At 38.5% G+C, this 21361-nt stretch overlaps 1 protein-coding gene and 1 pseudogene across 1 annotated transcript in view; both read right to left on the bottom strand.

Moving 5' to 3' along the window:
- The window catches only part of RIPOR2 (RHO family interacting cell polarization regulator 2), a 275401-nt gene that overhangs the window by 128163 nt on the left and 125877 nt on the right, over window positions 1–21361 (bottom strand). The window lies entirely within an intron of this gene.
- LOC103116069 (large ribosomal subunit protein mL42-like) lies at window positions 11830–12408 on the bottom strand (annotated as a pseudogene).

Here is a 21361-nt window from a genome sequence, read left to right as displayed (position 1 = left end):
TTCAAGACAACAGTTAGAATGATGATCCTTTTGAAAGGCAAATCAGATTACGTTACTTTATTCAATATCTCCAAGGACTCCCATTTTCCATCAGAATAAAAATACAAATCCCAGGAGCCAGGCAGTGGCACACCTGGTTAAGCGCACACATTATAGTGCACAAAGACCCAGGTTCAAGTCCCTGCCCCAACCTGCAGGGAAAAGTTTCACAAGTGGTGAAGCAGGGCTGCAGGTGTCTCTTTCTCTTTCTACCTCCTTCTCCCCTTTCAATTTCTCTCTGTCTCTATCCAATAATGAATAATAAATAATAAAATGAAATGAAAAATCCAAATCCTTATAATGACTTGTATGGTATTAAAAGAGCTGGGAACCTTACCCCTAACACACACACACACACACACACACACACACACACACACACACACACACACGGATTTCATTTATCCCTCTCTGCTTTGCTCACATGACATTGAAATCACACTAGCTTTTAGCTTCTCCTGAACATCCTCTTCTAGCTGTCCAAGTCAGACCAAACCTGCAGTCCCTTCCTTGATCACCTTGCACTAATTTTTTCTCTATAACACCTATCTCCACCTAATATACCACTCTTATTTTTTATTTTATTTTTATTTCTTACCAGAGAGCTGCTCAGCTATGGTTTACGATAGTGCTAGAGATTGAACTAGGGTCTTGGAGCCTCAGGTACAAAAGTATTTTTGTATAACCATTATGCTACCTTCCCAGTTCCATCTCAGTTATTTTTAAGTGTATGATTTTGCAATGCTAGATTTATGTTGTTGGGCAATTAATACTCAGGTCTTTTCGTCTGCAACTGAAACTCTATACCCACTAAAAACACCTCCCCAATTTCCCCCTTCCCTTACTTCCTGGAAACCACTAGTCTATTTTTAATTTCTATGGATGTCACTACTCTAAACACCTCATGTAAGTTGAACCATATGGTATCATTTAGTGAATAACTTATGCCACCTAGTTCAGTGTCTTCAGGGTCATCAATTTATAGTATGCATCAGAATGTTTTTCTTTTTAAGAATGAATGACATTTTATTATTATTATTTTTTTATTTTTTAAATTTATTTTATTTATTTATTCCCTTTTGTTGCCCTTGTTGTTTTATTGTTGTAGTTATTATTGTTGTCGTCGTTGTTGGATAGGACAGAGAGAAATGGAGAGAGGAGGGGAAGACAGAGAGGAGGAGAGAAAGATAGACACCTGCAGACCTGCTTCACCGCCTGTGAAGCAACTCCCCTGCAGGTGGGGAGCCGGGGTTTGAACCGGGATCCTTATGCCGGTCCTTGTGCTTTGCGCCACCTGCGCTTAACCCGCTGCGCTACAGCCCGACTCCCCTGAATGACATTTTAATGCATATATAAGCAACATTTTGTTTGCCCACTCACTTGCCAGTAGACACAGGCTGTTTCTCCCTTTTGGATAGTGTGAATAATGCTGCTAGGATATCAATGCACAAATATCTCCTCAAGATTTTGCTTTTGATTCTTTTAGGTATATACCCAAAGCAGAATTATCCTGTGACTATTCTATTTTCAAGTCTTCTAGTCACCACCTTACTTTTTTTTTTTTTCAGAATCATTTTATATTCTGACTGAAATGCACAATGGCTCCCTAGTTCTTTTTAATAGTAAGATGTTTTTCCCTCCAGTAAGTTGCAGCTGCTCATAGACATCTAATAGAGCTAAACATTCCTGCTCCTTTGAATGCTTAGCAACCAGGAGCTGAGTGGCCCCCACTAAATGTTTATGGGTGTGTGTGATGGTGTTTTTTACTCTTGTTCATGCCTGTTTTGTAAAGGATTTCTATCTTCCAATTAACATGCAGACTGAGTGGACACACTCTGGTCTGTTTTATAGGATAAGAGCCAGCTCTATTTTGTGTTGAACAAAACACTGTTAATCCTATATAATATAACATGAAGTTAATATATTTCCAATTTTGGTATCTTTGCGTGATTCCCACTCCCCTCCCCCCACTACTGATACCATTGCTCCTTGATATATTATGAAACTTGAAGTAAAATGTGTATATGAAAAAGTCAAGAAGACAGTCTTGAGTCTTTGTTGTTCCTTATACAAACTCGTATGATTTTACATCTTGGGGGGACATGTGAATTCAGAGTTGTCTCACTTAATTCATCCATAGACTGAAAAATAGATTCTTAGCCCTTAGCCCTTAGGTGTTTCTCCCTTATGCAATCTTGCCTTCTCTGACCTCTGCCACCAGGATATATTCAGTTCTTGGTTTTACATCGGAATATTACTTTAAAAATATATTTAAAGTTCATTTTTACATATTTACATTTTCATTATTAGGAATTTACAAGATTACCAGATAATACCAGATAATAAGGATATAGTTTTATACCACTCTCACAGCCAAAGTTTTGTGCCCCCAATGATAGCCACCATAGTTTTCCCAAGGTCTTAGCTATGGGATTATATATATATGTTTCAATTCTCCTTTTTAAAATTTTATTTATTTATTATTGTGTATAGACAGAGAAATGGAGAGGGGTGGGGAGATAGAGAGAAATATAGAGAGATAGCTACAGCTCTGCTTCATAGCTCATGAAGCTTTTCCTCTGCAGGTGGGGACTAGGGACTTGAACCTAGATCCTTGCACACTGTAGTGTGTGTGCTTAACTAGGTGCACCAACACCTGGTCCCTGTTTCAATCCTCTATATTCCACATATGACTGAAATCATCTGGTAGCTGTTCTTTACTTCCTTACTTACTTGACTGAGCATAATTACCTCCAGTTCCATCCATTTTGTCCCAAAGGACAAAATATAGTCTTTTTTTTTTTTTTTTTTTTTTTTTTTATAAATTCTGAGTAGTATTCCACTGAGTATATGTCCTAGGGCCTTTTCTTGTTTTTATTTATTTATTTATTGGGGGATTAATGTTTTAAAGTCCACAGTAAAATACAATAGTTTGTACATGTATAACACTTCTCAGTTTTCCACAAAGCAATGCAACCCCCACTAGGTCCTTCTCTGCCAACATGTTCCAGGACCTGAACACTTTCCCCTAACCCCAGGGCCTTTTACTTTGGTGCAATACACCAACTCTAGTCCAAGTTCTGCTTAGTGTTTTCCCTTCTGATCTTACTTTTCAACTTCTGCCTGTGAGTGAGATCATCCTATACTCATCCTTCTGTTTCTGACATCTCATTTAACATGATTCCGTCAAGCTTCATCCAAGATGGGGTGAAGAAGGTGAAAATTACCATTTTTAATAGCTGAGTAGTATTCCATTGTGTATACCACAACTTCCACAGCCACTCCTCTGTAGTTGGAGCTTTTTTTTTTGTATTTATAAGACTCAAGTGAATTATTTTTATTCCATTGTTAATGCCCCCTCATCAAAGTATCCCTCCAGGTTTTATTCCCCCAGATACTTTAAACATTTGAAAAATATTGTATCTATTTTAATCAGAGAGAGAGACAGAGGGAGAGAGAGAGACAAAGAGAAACATACACAGAAAGAAGAGACCAGAGCACTGCACAGCTATGGCTTATAGTGGTTCTGGGAATTGAACCTAGGGCCTCAGAGCCTTAAGCATTAACGTCTTTTTTCATAACCATTGTGTTATCTCCCTAGCCCTATTTTAAACTTTTAATTAGGAAAATGAAAAGGCATGTTAGAGAAGCATGTGGAAGCAGCTGGGCAATGTGCATGTGAGTGAGTGAATATATATCACAGTTTACAAGGACCTGGGTTTAAGGGGTAAGCTATAGGGGAAAGCTTCATAAGCAGTGAAACAGTACTGCCAGTCTCTCTCTCTTTCTCTCCTTTCCCTCTTCTATTCTAAAAGAAATAAATAAAGTATTAGAGAGAGAGGAGCATATGGGCCGTTTGGGTAAAGATGACTGATCCCATGTGGAAGCTGATGCCCAATTTTATTCACTTCTAAGGCTTCACTTTTACTTCCTTTCTAAGCCACTCATATACTTATTACGTCCTCCATTTTCCCTTTTCACTCTCAGGTAAGGGAAACAGGACCCGAATTCTTCAGGTGTTCTCCAAATTCCCTTCCCTCTTAGTGATGGGGCAAAAAGAAAAAAAAAAAGTTCCTTGTCACAAAAGTTCCAGGTCTCAGTGGCACTGAGAATTAAGGCCTTCTGATTATCTTCCCCTGTCAACTCCCCCTCTAGGAGTAGGGACTAAAATTCTTTCAGGGTGCAGAAAGGAAGGAGTTTTGGCTTCTATAATTGCCTCTTTGCTGGACATGAATGTTAGCCAGCTGATTCATACCCCCCAGCCAGTCTCTTGGATCACTACTTTTTCTTTACTCTTTTGCTTGGCATTACAGAGCAATGTAATATGGTGACATGCATTCACTTAAAAATATTGAACCCCAGGTGATGGCGATTAATATTTAATCGCCAGGTGATGGTGCACTTGGTTAAGTACACACATTACAGTGCACAAAGATCCAGGCTCAAGCCTCTGGCCCCCACTTGTAGGGGAATACTTCACGATTGGTGAAGCAGTGCTGCAGGTGTCTCTCTGTTTCTCCTTTTCTCCTCTCAAGTTCTCTCTGTCTCTATCCAATAATAAATAAATAAAATTTAAAAAATATTTAAACAATAATATAAGCACAAGGTTTTCTTAAAGTGGGAATTTAAAAGTAAGACTCTGTCAGTGAAAAGGGGAAGCGTTAGGGGGAGAGATAGAAACTCTCAAGGAGCAGGTCAGTGGGCACACATTATTATTATTATTTTTTTAACTTAAAAAAAATATTTATTTTATTTATATATTCCCATTTGTTGCCCTTGTTGTTTTATTGTTGTAGTTATTATTGTTGTTGTCGTTGTTGGATAGGACAGAGAGAAATGGAGAGAGGAGGGGAAGACAGAGAGGAGGAGAGAAAGATAGACACCTGCAGACCTGCTTCACCGCCTGTGAAGCGACTCCCCTGCAGGTGGGGAGCCGGGGTTCGAACCGGGATCCTTATGCCGGTCCTTGTGCTTTGCGCCACCTGCACTTAACCCGCTGTGCTACAGCCCGACTCCCCGTGGGCACACATTATTATGTGTAAGGACCTAGGTTTAAGCGCCCAGTTTCTAAATGCAAGGGGAAGTTCTTAGTGCCTCTAAGGCAAAATGACCAAAAGCTGATGGCCTGGAACTGTGATCTGGTAGACTTTTTGTGGATACTTACATATAATAAAAGAAAACAAAATTTCATATATTCTGATTGAGAAGATGCCAATATAGTAGTCATTGTGCATTTTTGAAATAGTATCAATTACTAAGGAGAGGAATGGAATTCTTTTCCTTTGAGAAAACACTTAGTTTAATTTGGAGTTCAAGCTTAGCATTCTCAGTCATTAAATGAAACTTTGTAGATAGCAATAAAGATCTAGGCATTGATGTAAGTGGTAGTAAAATATAGGTAAGAAAATTATATATATATCTGAAACTGTATATTTGTTGAACAACAGTCCCCCAGAGGTCTCCCTCCTCAACCTCTGGACAGCATCATCTTATTTTTTTCTATATTTGTGAATTTAATTCTTCTATACACTTCACATAGGTGGAATCACAATCCACACAAGTTCAACCCTTTTACTTTCTCCCTTCAAATGCTGCTGTTCCTATCTTATCTCCCAGGATGTGAGCATGTTATAGCTGAACGCTGGTGAACTAAGCTTAGGGACTTCTGGCTCCTGCCACATGTCTATCTAGCCTTTTTCTTCTATTTTCCTTTTTTCAAGATTTTTCTAAAGCTCTATTTATTTAATATTATAGGACAGAGAGAAATTGAAAAGGAAGGAAGATAGGGAAAGAGGCAGAGAGACACCGGTAGCACAGCTTCACCACTTGTGAAGCCTTCTCCCTGTAGGTGGGGACCTGGGTCCTTGAGCATGCTAACATGTCCACTTAACAAGGTATGCCAACACCCACTCCCCTCTCCTGACTATTTTCTCATTGTGGTTTTTATGTACCTAATAAACTGGCTGTTTGATAACCCCCAAACAAAAGTTCTGTAATAGTTTTTATTTTTACAGTAGGTTAGTCCTATTAATTTGTTACTGTCTCATGTGGTTATTAGCAAGAACCTGAGCTCCTGTTTGTTTTCCTGTACATATTGTACACTTTAATATATTTACATATAAATGTATACAGGTAGATTATCATGAGTTCATCCAGGTTTTATCACTGAAAATACTTTAAAATCAATGAAAGTTAAAAAAAAAAACTGACATATGTGATTCAAATTTCAATGGGTGCTCATCATCAAACAAGAAATGGTTTTAAAATTTTAAAAAAATATTTATTTATTCATTTTTCCTTTTTGTTGCCCTTGTTTTTTATTGTTGTAGTTATTATTGTTGTTGTTATTGATGTCTTCATTGTTGGATAGGACAGAGAGAAATGGAGAGAGGAGGGGGAAACGGGGAGAGAAAGATAAGACACCTGCAGACCTGCTTCACTGCTTGTGAAGCGACGCCCTTGCAGGTGGGGAGCCGGGGACTCGAACCGGGATCCTTACGCCAGTCCTTGTGCTTTGTGCCACATGCACTTAACCCGCTGCGCTACCGCCCACCCGACTCCCACGTATTTTTAACAAATACGGAAAGTCTATCCATTTTCAGATTTCTTTAAAAACAACAACAACAACAAAACTTTATAAAGTGGTAATGGAGGAAGCAGTAACTGTGGTATGTTTATCCCAAGTAAATATTTATCCAAGAAATAGAGCCTGTATATTTTTAGAGATACTGTTTAAGATATGATTCTTCTCTAGCATTCCTAAGACAAGGGAACCCTTACCACAAGATAAGTGCCATAGTGGATATTGCTCTTGGGTAGTTCATGGATATTTCAGAGGGAGGTTGGATTGGCTGAAGCAATAGAAAACATGTTAGAAATCATGTCCCTGTACTGTGTGTGCCAGGTAGTAGGTTTATTTTGAGTCCTGCCTTGGTCACACAGTGGAGATCACATATCAGCTAGGCTTATTAAGTCATGAGCCACATGCACTCTGTATTCCCAGGGAAGCATTTGAAGTGAGCAGTCTCAGTAACTGCTCTGACACACACACACACACACACACACACACACACACACACACACACACACACACACACACACATTATTTATTTACTAGATAAAAAAAGGCCAGAACATTGCTCAACTCTGGCACATGGTGGTACCAGGGACTAAACCTGCTACCTCTGGGACCTTGGGTATAGATGTCTGGTGTGTTGTTTCCTTGACCCTTGTACCTTTATTAATAAAAAATGGAAGTAAGGGAGTTGGGCACTAGCACAGTGGGTTAAGCACATGTGGCTTGAAGTGCAAGGACCAGCATAAGGATCCCAGTTGGAGCCCCTGGCTCCCCACCTGCAGAGGGGCTGCTTCACAAGCGGTGAAGCAGGTCTGCAGGTGTCTATCTTTCTCTCCCCCTCTCTGTCTTCCCCTCCTCTTTCCATTTCTCTCTGTCCTATCCAATAACAACAACAGCAACAAGGACAACAACAATAAAAATAATGGCAACAAAAGGGAAAAAAACAGCCTCCTAGAGCAGTGGATTTGAGCCCCAGCAATAACCCTGGAGGCAAAAAAAAAAAAAAAAAGGAAGTCAAAGGAAATCTATGGACTTGGCTGGTTAGAAATGTTGAGAAAATAATATTAAATGATAACTGACATTTTTATACATTTATTGTCTATTTTCACATTCATTATATCCTTTAACATCACAACATTTGATTATTTTTTTTGAGATCATCTCTTTCACCACCACCACCATTATCTATTTTTTCCAGGAGTTTTAAACATTATTCAGGGAAACTGAGAATACCTACATGTTGGAATACATATGGACCAAGAGAGAGAAAGAGAGAAAGCCTGACAGCCCTTACTCTCTTGATGGCAGGTTGACTTGGGCAGAGAGTCCACCACCATCATCTATAACCATCACATTCATTACTACTATTTATTTCTTTTTTAAAAAAAACAATATTTATTTATTTATTTCCTTTTTGTTGCCCTTGTTTCCATTGTTGTTGTAGTTATTATTGTTGTTGATATTATTGTTGTTGACATCATCATTGCTGGATAGGACATAGAGAAATGGAGAGAGGAGGGGAAGACAGAGAGGGGGAGAGAAAGATAGACACCTGCAGACCTGCTTCACCGCCTGTGAGGTGACTCCCCTGCAGGTGGGGAGCAGGGGCCTCAAACCAAGATCCTTATGCCGGTCCTTGCGCTTTGCGCCATGTGCACTTAACCCGCTGCGCTACAGCCCAACTCCCAACTACTACTATTTATTTCGTCATCATCACCTCCACCATCATTATTTTTTTATTTTATTTTTTAATTTTTTTAAATTATCTTTATTTATTTATTGGATAGAGATAGCCAGAAATCAAGAGGGAAGGGGGAATAGAGAGGAAGAGAGACAGAGAGATACCTGCAGCCCTGCTTCACCACTCATGAAGCTTTCCCCCTGACAGGTGGGGACCGGGACTCAAACCTGGGTCCTTGTGCGTTGTAGCATGTGCGCTTAACCAGGTGTGCCACCATCTGGCCCCAAACCATCATTATTATTAACCATTATCATCATTATAATCATTACACTGATCATAATCTTCATCTGAAAGAAGGAAACTGAAGTTTCTGAAGAGTTAGATAGGCTGCTTAAAATCAAACTATTAGTAAGTTAAACTGGGTCTTTGAGTCAAGATATTTTGCTTTCCACATCTAAGAAAAAAGGAAAAAATATGAAGGTATCACACTTTCCCAAACTTCAGTTTATACTACATAGCAATAGAATTCAAAATAGCATGATACTGGTATAAAAATGGACACTTGGATCATTGAAGTAGAATTAAAAGCTCAGAAATGAGTCCACACATATACAACCACATAATATATGACAAAGATGCCCAAACCATACAATGGGGCAAAACCTTCTGCGTCCAACAATGACCTTGGGTCCATACTTCCAGAGGGTTAAAGAATAGGAAAGCTGTAAGGGGAGGGGATGGGATACGGAGTTCTGGTGGTGGGAATTATGTGAAGTTGTACCCCTCTTATCCTATGGTTTAGTCAGTTTCCTTTTTTTTTTAATTTCTTTATTGGGGAATTAATGTTTTACATTCAACAGTAAATACAATAGTTTGTACATGCATAACATTCCCCAGTTTCCCGTATAACAATACAACCCTCACTAGGTCCTCTATTATCCTTCATGGACCTGTATTCTCCCCATCCACCCATCCCAGAGTCTTTTAATTTGGTGTGATACGCCAATTCCATTTCAGGTTCTACTTGTGTTTTCTTTTCTGATCTTGTTTTTCAACTTCAGCCTGAGAGTGAGATCATCCCATATTCATCCTTCTGTTTCTGACTTATTTCACTTAACATGAATTTTTCAAGGTCCATCCAAGATCGGCTGAAAATGGTGAAGTCACCATTTTTTACAGCTGAGTAGTATTCCATTGTGTATATATACCACAACTTGCTCAGCCACTCATCTGTTGTTGGACACCTGGGTTGCTTCCAGGTTTTGGCTATTACAAATTGTGCTGCCAAGAACATATGTGTACACAGATATTTTTGGATGGATGTGTTGGGTTCCTTAGGATATATCCCCAGGAGAGGAATTGCAGGATCATAGGGTAGGTCCATTTCTAGCCTTCTGAGAGTTCTCCAGACTGTTCTCTACAGAGTTTGGACCAATTTACATTCCCACCAGCAGTATAGGAGGGTTCCTTTGACCCCACACCCTCTCCAGTATTTGCTGCTATTACCTTTTCTTCAGTTTCCTTTTTATAAATAAAAAAATTTTTAAAAAATTAAAAAAAGAAACTATAAATGGCCCTTATAAAAAAATTCAACAGACCAAAAAGTCTGAACATTTTGCCTAGAGATGACTGGCTCTCACTCCTAACACATGCAATTGGATACAGTGGAAAATAACAGAGTTCTGATGCCAGTGCAGGCCTTTAGGAGCTTGTAACTTTAGGGGTCTCCTTCTTGGGGAAACTGCAGACTCTCTACATTGTTTGTAAAGACAGGTCTAGCAATATTTTACTTTGTAGAGTTGGGAGGATTAGAAGTAATAAAATTATGTGGCTAGCAAAAAAAAAGTTCTCTTCAGCAGATGGTGCTGGGAAAATTGGACAGATACATAGAGAAAAGTGAAATTAGACTACCACCTAACACCATATACCAAGGTCAGATCTAAGAATTGATAAATAAATTAAAATATAAATCTTAATATTAAGTATAATAAAAAGTTATAAAAAACATTGCTATTTCCAATAATCTGTACTTTGAAATCTTAGTTAAAAAGTGTAAGTCTGGGGGAGCTGGGTGGTGACACATCTGGTTAAAACACACATAGTATTATCCACAAAAACCCAAGTTTAAGCCCCCACTCTCCACCTGTGGCAAGAATGCTTCACAAGTAGTGAAGCAGGTATACAGGAATTTATCCTCCTCTCTCCCATGGCCCCTTTCTGTCCTATCAAAAAAAATAGAATGAAAAAAAAAGCTAATTGAGACTAATAGAAGGCTGACATCCATGATGCCTCTCAGAATATAAAGCTAAAGTATGTTTTCCTAATATTTCAGGCATTTAATTTATCTGAAAGAGGTTAAGAGTACCCTCTACAGACCATATCTATACATTTGAGTCTTTGACATACCTTTCTTCAAATATTATTCTAACAGCTCATTGTGCTGTTCTAAGGAGCAAACACATTTCATTATGGAAAATGCTTTCAATGCTTTCATTTCTAAATTCTAATTTATATAGAAATAGTATATTCAGCAGTTCAGTCAGCTGACATAATCTGTGATCTAAGTGAAGTCAGTTTCTCTCTTGCTTCTTAACTTGCTTCCTCTTACACTGAATAACCAATTAAAATAAAGTCAAAGGGTAAAAGGGACCAGGTGGTCTCCCCATTTCTGTTTGAGCTGACGCTATAAATATTTTAACTTTTTTGTGTGTGTCACATGAGTACAACTTCCTTCTTTCCTTCCTTCCATCCATCCTTCCTTCCTCTCTCCCTTTCCTTCTTTCTCTCTTTCTACTTTTTAAAGTATATTAACTTGGGAGTCAGGCTGTAGCGCAGTGGGTTAAGCGCAGGTGGCGCAAAGCACAAGGACCGGCATAAGGATCCCTGTTCGAACCCCGGCTCCCCACCTGCAGGGGAGTCGCTTCACAGGCGGTGAAGCAGGTCTGCAGGTGTCTATCTTTCTCTCCTCCTCTCTGTCTTCCCCTCCTCTCTCCATTTCTCTCTGTCCTATCCAACAACGACAACAACAATAATAACTACAACAATAAAACAACAAGGGCAACAAAAGGGAATAAATAAATAAAATAAATATATAAAAAATTAAAAAAAATTAAAGTATATTAACTTTTCGTTCTCAAAGAAGGAAAAAATGTAGTACAAATATGGTACTATACTTTTGTAGAATAAGATGATGGATTGCTTGAGGGTGAAATATACTGACACTTTTCCTGGGGAAATGTGAAAATTATGTAAATCAGCATTTCCTCAATAAATCAATAATGGAATTAAAAACCAACAAACAATGACAGCAGCACTATAACCTCATTATTTGAAGGCAGTTCCTTGTTCTTCTTCTATCTCTATCTTTATTTAGAAATGATTATCTTCTAGAAGAAAACTTTACAACACAGCAGAAGATGAAATAACCCCATAATCCCTCTCATTTCTTTATTTATTGCCCTCAGGGTTATTCTTTTATTTTATTTTTTTTCAGTATATGAAAAGATACTTTATTATTTTTTATTATATAACATGTCGTGGCTACACCAGACTGCCTCTTCCCAAAAGGCAAGTGAGACACAGGGTAAGGTTTCTTTTTGATTCCTGTGAATCTCAGCATCATCTGTCTTTTGGAGGGTTCAACTTCTTTCGTCTATGAAACTGTCCGTGAGGATACCAGCGGTGCTTCGTAGTAAAGAACATCCTGCTAAGCTGCTCTCTCATGGCTCCCTGATGCAAGTTTCCACTGTTTTCTTCTAACCTAGATTTTAGAATTTGATCATGTGTCTTCCGTGATTATGTACAGGGTCTGGTCGAGGGATAGGCTTTGTGTGTTCATATGGAATGTCCACAGAAGGGTAGTAGCAAACTATTGTCCTGCCATCAGATGTCAAAGCAAGATCTACTTTGCAATTATAGTCATCTGGAAGGGAGTGATATGTAGATTTTTGGTGAACACAATTCAAAGTTCCATTTTGAAGTGGAAATAAATGTTTCCAGATAGTTCTGTTTGATATCGCCCACTTTACTGCTACTACTGCCATGGTGAGTGAAGAGCTTATCTTCATCCCTTGCACGGGTGATCACGGCCAGGCAGCCATCTTGCCTCCACCATCCCTCAGGGTTATTCTTATACTAGTACTTCACCTTTACTGGGACCATATTTGTTTGTTTGAGTTATGTTGTTCTTTTCATGATAGAGACAGAGAGAAATAAAAAAGGGTGAGAGGAAGAGAGAGAGGAGGAAGAGATAGAGATACCTGCAGCACTGCTTTACCACTTTTGAAGCCTCCTCCCCTGTAGGTGAAGACCAGCTTTTTTCACAGGGTAGTTTGTACACTCCACCAGGTGTGCCACTATCTGGTGAACCCATTTAAAAGATGTATTTACTTATTAATGAGACAGCCATGTCATCACTTTGGCACGTTATGCTGGAGATTGAATTTCGGGTCTCATGCTTGGCAGTCTGGTACACATTGGGCCACATGTTTATGAAAACCTTTACAAGTCTCAACATAACACAATATTTTTCTCTCCCTCAACTGGAAAAAGGGGAAATTAACTTTTCCTCATCTGCACATTGTAAGGTTAGCATTTTTTAAAATTTTAAAATTATCTTTATTTATTTATTGGATAGAGACAGTCAGAAATTGAGAGGAAGTGGGAGACGGAGAGTGAAAGAGACAGAAAGACACCTGCAACCCTGCTTCACCACTCACAAAGCTTTCCCCCTGCAGGTGGGGACCGGGGGCTCTAACCTGGGTCCTTGCACATGTGTGCTCAACCATGTGCGCCACCACCGGCCCTAACATTATTTTTTACTTTGTATCCTCATTGGCCCTCAAGGAGTTTCTGCCTAAAATATTATTAAGCAAGTTGAGGCATTAAAAAGTCCCAAGATAAGGGGTTCGGGTGGTAACGCAGCGGGTTAAGCGCAGGTGACGCAAACCGCAAGGACCAGCGTAAGGATCCCAGTTGGAGCCCCGGACTCCCCAACTGCCCCGGACTCACTTCACAAATGGTGAAGCAGATCTGCAGGTGTCTTTCTCTCTCCCTCTCTGTCTTCCCCTCCTCTATTTCTCTCTGTCTTTTCCAACAATGATGACAGCTATAACAACAATAATAACAAGGGCAACAAAAGGGAATAAATAAATAAATAAACTAAAAAAAAAAGTCCCAAGATTAGAAATTCTATATGCCGGGAAAAAAATGACGTTGATGTATATTACTGTTAATTTGTTTTCCAGAAAAAAAAAACTAACCATTGTGCCTTTTCCCCTCTCTTTCTCTCAGCTTTGTTTAAAATATTAAAAAATTTCCATATTATTTTCTTTAAGACATTTATTTATTAATGATAGTGAGAGGTGGGGTGGGAGAGAAAATTAGAACATCACTCCAGTACATGTGATACCAAATACTGAATTCAGGCTAGAGAGTCTAATGTTCTATCTACTGCACCAGTTGTTCCTGGGTCACTCCATATTATTTTCATAGCTAAAAATAGTTTGCTTACAGTGTGTGCTTTTGAATTTCATAGAAATTTTCTTTTATTATTACAATACTTTATAATAGTAGTAACTCTCATCAGGCATATGACAAGAATTTGCTAATTCTCTTAATACTGGGTACTTAAGTGACATCAGAGTTTTTAACATTCATGATTATCTCTCTAGGAGAGACACCTAGAAAAAAAATAAACTACTGTATCAGATACTACATTCTTAAGTCTCTTGATTTATCTTCACAAGAATGGAATTTATTTCTCAGTATATACCTTTTATAGATCAAAATCTTTCTCTTAATTCTCAAAATGATCAATTGGGATGTTCATTCTTTCTTAAAGAAAATCTCAGATTAGATATGCTCTATCTACTGTTTCCTCTCTCCTCTTTTCTCCCTTTCTCCCCTTCCTTTTCCCCTCCCCACCCCTTTATGCTCAGCTGCTCAAAGCATTGTTCAGCTCTGGCTTATGGTGATGCCTGGGACTGAACCTAGGACTTTGCACCCTCACTCATGAAAGTCTTTTGCATAGCCAGTATGCTATCTGTCCAACCCCATCAAATCTCTCCTTCATTCAGGGATGTACAAGTGATGTGGAAGCATCACTATCCTAGTCAGCTAGGAGCATCCACTTGTTAGGATTCCAAGAAACCAGGCCTCAGTGTCATCTAGAACACCTGTGTCTGAGAAAGTATTTGAATGTTTCATTTCCCATCTGCATTGTTTTTTTTTTTTAATTTTCTTCTCTTCATTTTTATTTGCTAGGATCCATCACTGACCTTCCCCCACCCCCTTTTCTCTCTAACTCCTCTCTGTTCTTCTGGTCTTTGAAATAGTCATTTTAAGTTGACTCAACTTCCATCTTTTGTTCTTTAAAATCACTTCTGAAAGCAACTTAATTTAAGCATCTTCATTAAACACCATAGATGTCTGGCAAACAATCAAAATGCAAAATATAAAAAATATATATGTTAAAGAGGAGAAAGAGAAGTTTAATAAGCTGATATTCACTAAGTATTAAAAAACAGGACAAAATATGAGAGTAAATCACATTTGGATAAATCACATTTCTTAAATAAATATGTTGACTTAAATATCAAGGAGGAAGATCAATAGTTTCAATTCATTTCACTGTTTTTCTCATAACAACTGCAGATTCTCTTTTCGTAAAAATACTCTATGGTGACCTGAGAGGTGGTGCAGTTGGCTAGAGCATTAGATTTGAAATCATGAGGCCCTGCATTTGATCTTCCATGTGCCAGAGTAATGCCCTGGTCTTCTCCTTTCTCTCTTGTAAATAAATCATTAAAAAAAATTTGGGGGGGGAGGAGCACATATACAATGGGTAAACATATACTTTTAATTCAGTTGAGTAACTTAATTAAAAGTTCATTCCTATAGAAACATATTCAAGTGTGTTTCTCCTTATTCCTAAAAAGACCTTACTGGCTGCTATGAACATTTAGTTACTTTACTTGTACTGTTGGGCCCCATTTGACTTTGGTCTAATCTAAATAGGTGAATCTGAGGTCACAGAAGGTTGTAAATCAGGGGGGGTGACTGATGGTTAAGACAGGCTGAATAGTTTTAATGCAATGTGCTATTTTAGTTTGTGCCCCTGAAATGACACCATCTCTTTGGCACCAGCCAAAGAAAGCTTCTTAGATATCTATGGGAAGGGAATGTTTTGTAGAAATCCAAGGCATAGGTCACATGGGCATGAATTACCGTGGGGATGTCTGTGTCTGCTCCAGACCTTGTGACAAATGAAGTAGGGAAAACGATTTCCCACCAAAGCATTTATCCAGGAACCCAAGCATGGAAATAGATCTACTTAATTTTAGCAAATTACAAAAGCAAAGTGACCGATTCTTTTTAACAGCTTCTCTCTCTATTCCTCAGACCTACTCAAGAAGAAGCCCAGATATGTTTTTGAAACAAATCCAACATAGTTAAATCATAATTATATTTATATAATATAAAATATGGCATACTCAAAAGCTTCAACTACTTTTAGCCAAAGCACAAACATTTCTGTGTTCTATTTCCTGGTATTTTTTTTCTCACAGTGATTCTGATAGAACCACTTTGATCTTCCAGGATTTATTGGTTTTATAATCTTAAATTTCTTCTTCCTTCTTTCTTTTAATTTTGGAAAGGCCAAAAATAATTCAATAAACACATATAAATATACCAGATAATAATAAACCGCCCGATTATTTACTTACTTAAAAGCGGGGGCAGACTGTGGCATATGCAGCTGAGTACATATGATACCATATGCAAGGACCCAGGTTCAAACCCCTTAGTCTCAATGGGGGAGTAGTGGGGGGAGCTTCATCAGTGGTGATGCAGTGCTACTAGTATTTCTTATTCTCCTTCTCTGTGTTCCCTTCCTTTCTCAATTTCTCTCTTTCCTATCTTAAAAAAAAAAATTAATGACTGGGGGAGCTGGTTCAGCAGCTGAAGCTTAGGACTTGCATATGTGAGGCCCTGGGTTCTCGCTCCAGCATCACATATGCCAGAACTGAATAGTGCTCTGGTATTGCCTTCACATAATGAATTCATAAATCTTTAAAATGAAATAAAAAAAATTCTACCTTGACTTCAAAAACAGTTCACACACAGAAAAAGTAAGCATCTGCTTATTGACAACTTTGAAAAAAATTACATTTTTATATAGAAATTTTTGAAAGATAAATCTTTTAAGATTCAGGCGATAGTTCACTTGGTAGAGACACACTTTACCATGCAGGAGGAACTGGGTTTAAGTCCCAGGCTGACCACTTAGGAACACCATGCAAAGGATAAGTTTTAAGAGTGGTGCTGTCTCCTTTCTCTCTTTTTCTCTTTCAAAAAGAAAGTCTCTTAAAAAAAAAAAAGTCTGAAAATGTCTTTAAAATTTATGCGGAAAAAAGTTCTTCCAATATTTTCCTCTAAGTATCTGATAGTTTCTGGTCTAACATCCAAGTCCTTGATCCACTTGGAATTTACTTTTGTATTTGGTGAAATACAGTGATTCAGTTTCATTCTTCTGCATGTTTCAACCCATTGTTTCCAACACCATTTGTTGAAGAGACTCTGCTTCCCCCATATAATAGTCTGGGCCCCTTTGTCAAAGATTAGATGTCCATAGGTGTGGGGCCTCATTTCTGGGCTCTCAATTCTATTCCACTGGTCAGTGTGTCTGTTCATGTTCCAGTACCAAGCAGTTTTGGTGACAATGGCCCTATAATACAGTTTGAGATCTGGCAGTGTGATGCCTCCAGTTCTGTTCTTTTTTCTCAAGATTGTTTTGGCAATTCTAGGTCTTTTCTGGTTCCAGATAAACATTTGTAGCATTTTTTTCTATTCTCCTAAAAAATGTGCTTGGGATCTTGATGGGGATAGCATTAAATTTGTAGATGGCTCTGGGTAATATATTCATTTTGATGATGTTAATTCTTCCAACCCATGAACATGGAATATCTTTCCACTTCTTTGTGTCTTTTTCAATTTCTTTGAGTAGTGACTCATAATTTTCAGTATACAAGTCTTTCACTTCTTTGGTTAGGTTTATTCCTAGATATTTTATTATTTTTGTTGCTATAGAAAAAGGAACTGATTTCTGGATTTCAGTTTCTTTTAACTTAGTGTTTGCATAGAGGAATGCCACTGACTTTTGAATGTTAATTTTATAGCCTGACACATTACTGTATTGCCTGATGATTTCCAAAAGCTTCTTGCTGGATTCCTTAGGTTTTTCCATGTATAATATCATGTCATCTGCAAATAAGGAGAGTTTGACTTCTTCTCTTCCAATCTGTATCCCTTGAATTCCTTGCTCCTGCCTGATTGCTATGGCAAGAACTTCCAACACTATGTTGAATAGTAATGGTGATAGTGGGCAGCCCTGTCTAGTACCTGATCTGAGGGGAAATGCTTCCAGTTTTTCACCATTGAGTATGATATTGGCTGTAGGTTTGCTATATATAGACTCCACTATCTTCAGGAATTTTCCATCTATTCCTATTTTTTGTAGTGTTTTGATCATAAAGGGATGTTGTATTTTGTCAAAGGCTTTCTCTGCATCTATTGATATGACCATGTGGTTTTTGGTCTTGCTTTTGTTGATGTGGTGGATCACATTGATTGATTTACGTATATTAAACCAACCTTGCATGCCTGGGATAAACCCCACTTGGTCATGATGAACAATTTTTTTGATATACTGCTGTATCCGGTTGGCTAGAATTTTGTTCAATATTTTCGCATCTATATTCATCAGAGATATTGGTCTGTAGTTTTTTTTTTTGGTTGTGTCCCTGTCTGCTTTTGGTATCAGGGTGATGTTGGCTTCATAGAAGCTGGCAGGGAGTATTCCAGTGTCTTCAATCTTCTGGAAGACTTTTAAAAGTAGAGGTATTAGTTCTTCTTTGAAAGTTTTGTAGAATTCATTTGTAAAACCATCTGGTCCAGGACTTTTATTTTTGGGAAGATTTTTGATAACTGTTTCAATTTCATTAGCTGTGATGGGCCTGTTCATGTTATCCACTTCCTCTTTACTTAGTTTTGGAAGTTGGTAGGTATCTAGGAAATCATTCATTTCTTCCAGGTTCTCTAGCTTGGTGGCATATAGTTGTTCATAGAAGCCTCACATGATATGTTGAATTTCTGCAGTGTCTGTTGTGATATCTCCTCTTTCATTTACTATCTTATTTATTTGGGTCTTCTCCCTTTTTTGTTTTGTGAGTCTGGCTAAAGTTTTGTCGATTTTGTTTACTCTTTCGAAGAACCAACATTTACTTTCATTGATCTTTTGTATGGTTTTCCTATTCTCAATGTTATTTATTTCTGCCCTAACTTTAGTGATTTCTGTCCTTCTGGTTGCTTTAGGATTCCTTTGTTGTTCTTCTTCTAGGTCTTTAAGATGTGCAATCAGGCTGTTTATTTGTGCCTTTTCTTGTTTCCTAATGTGTGCTTGTATAGCTATGAACTTCCCTCTTAGGACTGCTTTAGCTGTGTCCCAAATATTTTGATAGCTTGTGTCTTCATTTTCATTGAACTCTCGAAACATTTTGATTTCTTCCTTGATTTCCTCTTTGACCCAGAAGTTGTTAAGAAGTGTACTGTTGAGCTTCCACATTTTGGCACTGTTACTAATCTTTTGTTGATTGTTAAGTGTTAGTTTAATTCCACTGTTAATTCCATTGTTAAGTGTTAGTTTAATTCCACTGTGGTCTGAAACGAATCCAATTACAAGGAAGACTAAGGCAAGTATAAACCTATGGGACTACATCAAATTAAAAAGCTTCTGCACAGCAAAAGAAACCACTACCCAAATCAAGAGACCCCTCACAGAATGGGAGAAGATCTTTACATGCCATACATCAGATAAGAGTTTAATAACCAACATATATAAAGAGCTTGCCAGACTCAACAACAAGACAACAAATAACCCCATCCAAAAATGGGGGGAGGACTTGGACAGAATATTCACCACAGAAGAGATCCAAAAGGCCGAGAAACACATGAAAAAATGCTCCAAGTCTCTGATTGTCAGAGAAATGCAAATCAAGACAACAATGAGATATCACTTCACTCCTGTGAGAATGTCACACATCAGAAAAGGTAACAGCAGCAAATGCTGGAGAGGGTGTGGGGTCAAAGGAACCCTCCTGCACTGCTGGTGGGAATGTAAATTGGTCCAACCTCTGTGGAGAACAGTCTGGAGAACTCTCAGAAGGCTAGAAATGGACCTACCCTATGACCCTGCAATTCCCCTCCTGGGGATATATCCTAAGGAACCCAACACATCCATCCAAAAGATCTGTGTACACATATGTTCTTGGCAGCACAATTTGTAATAGCCAAAACCTGGAAGCAACCCAGGTGTCCAACAACAGATGAGTGGCTGAGCAAGTTGTGGTATATATACACAATGGAATACTACTCAGCTGTAAAAAATGGTGACTTCACCGTTTTCAGCCGATCTTGGATGGACCTTGAAAAAATCATGTTGAGTGAAATAAGTCAGAAACAGAAGGATGAATACGGGATGATCTCACTCTCAGGCCGAAGTTGAAAAACAAGATTAGAAAAGAAAACACAAGTCGAACCTGAAATGGAATTGGAGTATTACACCAAAGTAAGAGACTCTGGGGTGGGTGGGTGGGTGGGGAGAATACAGGTCCATGAAAAATGATGAATGAAATAGTGGGGGTTGTATTGTTAAATGGGAATCTGGGGAATGTTATGCATGTTAAAAAAAAAAAAAGATGTAGAAACGCAAAGCAGAAATTGACTGAGTTTGGAGTATGGCACCAAAGTAAGAAAGCAGAAGTACACTAGAGTTTGCAGTGAGTACCTCCCTAATACTTTCTCTCCACTTTTCCAAGCTTTGGGTCCATGATTGCTCAACAATTTGTTTGGCTTTGTATGTTAACTCTCTTTTCAGTCACCAGGTTCCAGGTGTCATCAGGATGCCGGCCAGACTTCCCTGGATTGAAGACCCCACCAATATGTCCTGGAGCTCAGCTTCCCCAGAGACCCACCCTACTAGGGAAAGAGAGAGGCAGACTGGGAATATGGACCGACCAGTCAATGCCCATGTTCAGCGGGGAAGCAATTACAGAAGCCAGACCTTCTACCTTTTGCAACCCACTATGACCCTGGGTCCATGCTCCCAGAGGGATAGAGAATGGGAAAACTATCGGGGGAGGGGGTGGGATATGGAGATTGGGCAGTGGGAATTGTGTGGAGTTGTACCCTCCTACCCTATGGTTTTGTTAATTAATCCTTTCTTAAATAAAAAAAAAAAAAAGAATTATAAAAAAAAAAAAGTCTGCAGGGATGGGTGAGTCCCTCACATTCAAATTCCTAGTGACAAAAAACAAAACAAAAGCAAAACAAAATAAACAAACAAAAACAAACCACTAAATCTTTCGCTTTCTTTGAAAATTTTTAACCTTCTTTCTGTAAAGGAGAGAGCTTGTGGGTTCAAACTGATTTGCAAACCCTTCCCCCTCCCATTTCCTTCACCTGCTAGCTCATGGTCACTTTAAGAGAAATAGGCAACTGATAGCTGAGGAGACTTCTTTTGCCACTTCTCCATCTGGGAGAATTCTCCTTTGGGGAGAATGAAACAACTTTTCTAGGTTTAATGGTCAGGACAGGAGAAGCATTCTCATAGTATGTGCAATGCACTAGCTCCTGGAGCACACTGTACAAACAAAACCCCTCTGCAGTTTTCCTGTGGTCTTTCTATGATTAGGATCTTAAAAGGCACGTGTATCCAGGGCACATCTGAGCCCAAGCAATATTTTACACGTGTAACTGTGCAGTTGTGATGTTTTAAGATTCTAATAGTTGCTGTTGACAACAGATTACTGGGCAGTGTTGAAATTGGAGACAGTGAGGACTTGTGAACTTTAGGGAGAAAGCAATTGCAACTTTTAATTTGCACCAGAGCAATTTTTCTTGCTAAACTACCAAATGATCACCACCTGCATAACTGTTCTCCTCACACATGAATTCTGTTCTGTTCTTGTAATCTGGCCTAGGGCCTCCACTTTTTATGACACGTT

This window comes from Erinaceus europaeus, chromosome 4 (assembly GCF_950295315.1).
Source record: "Erinaceus europaeus chromosome 4, mEriEur2.1, whole genome shotgun sequence".
In the NCBI taxonomy this organism is placed as follows: Eukaryota; Metazoa; Chordata; class Mammalia; order Eulipotyphla; family Erinaceidae; genus Erinaceus; species Erinaceus europaeus.
The sequence above is the reverse complement of the archived record's forward strand: the minus strand, read 5'-3'. Positions and strand labels throughout refer to the sequence as shown.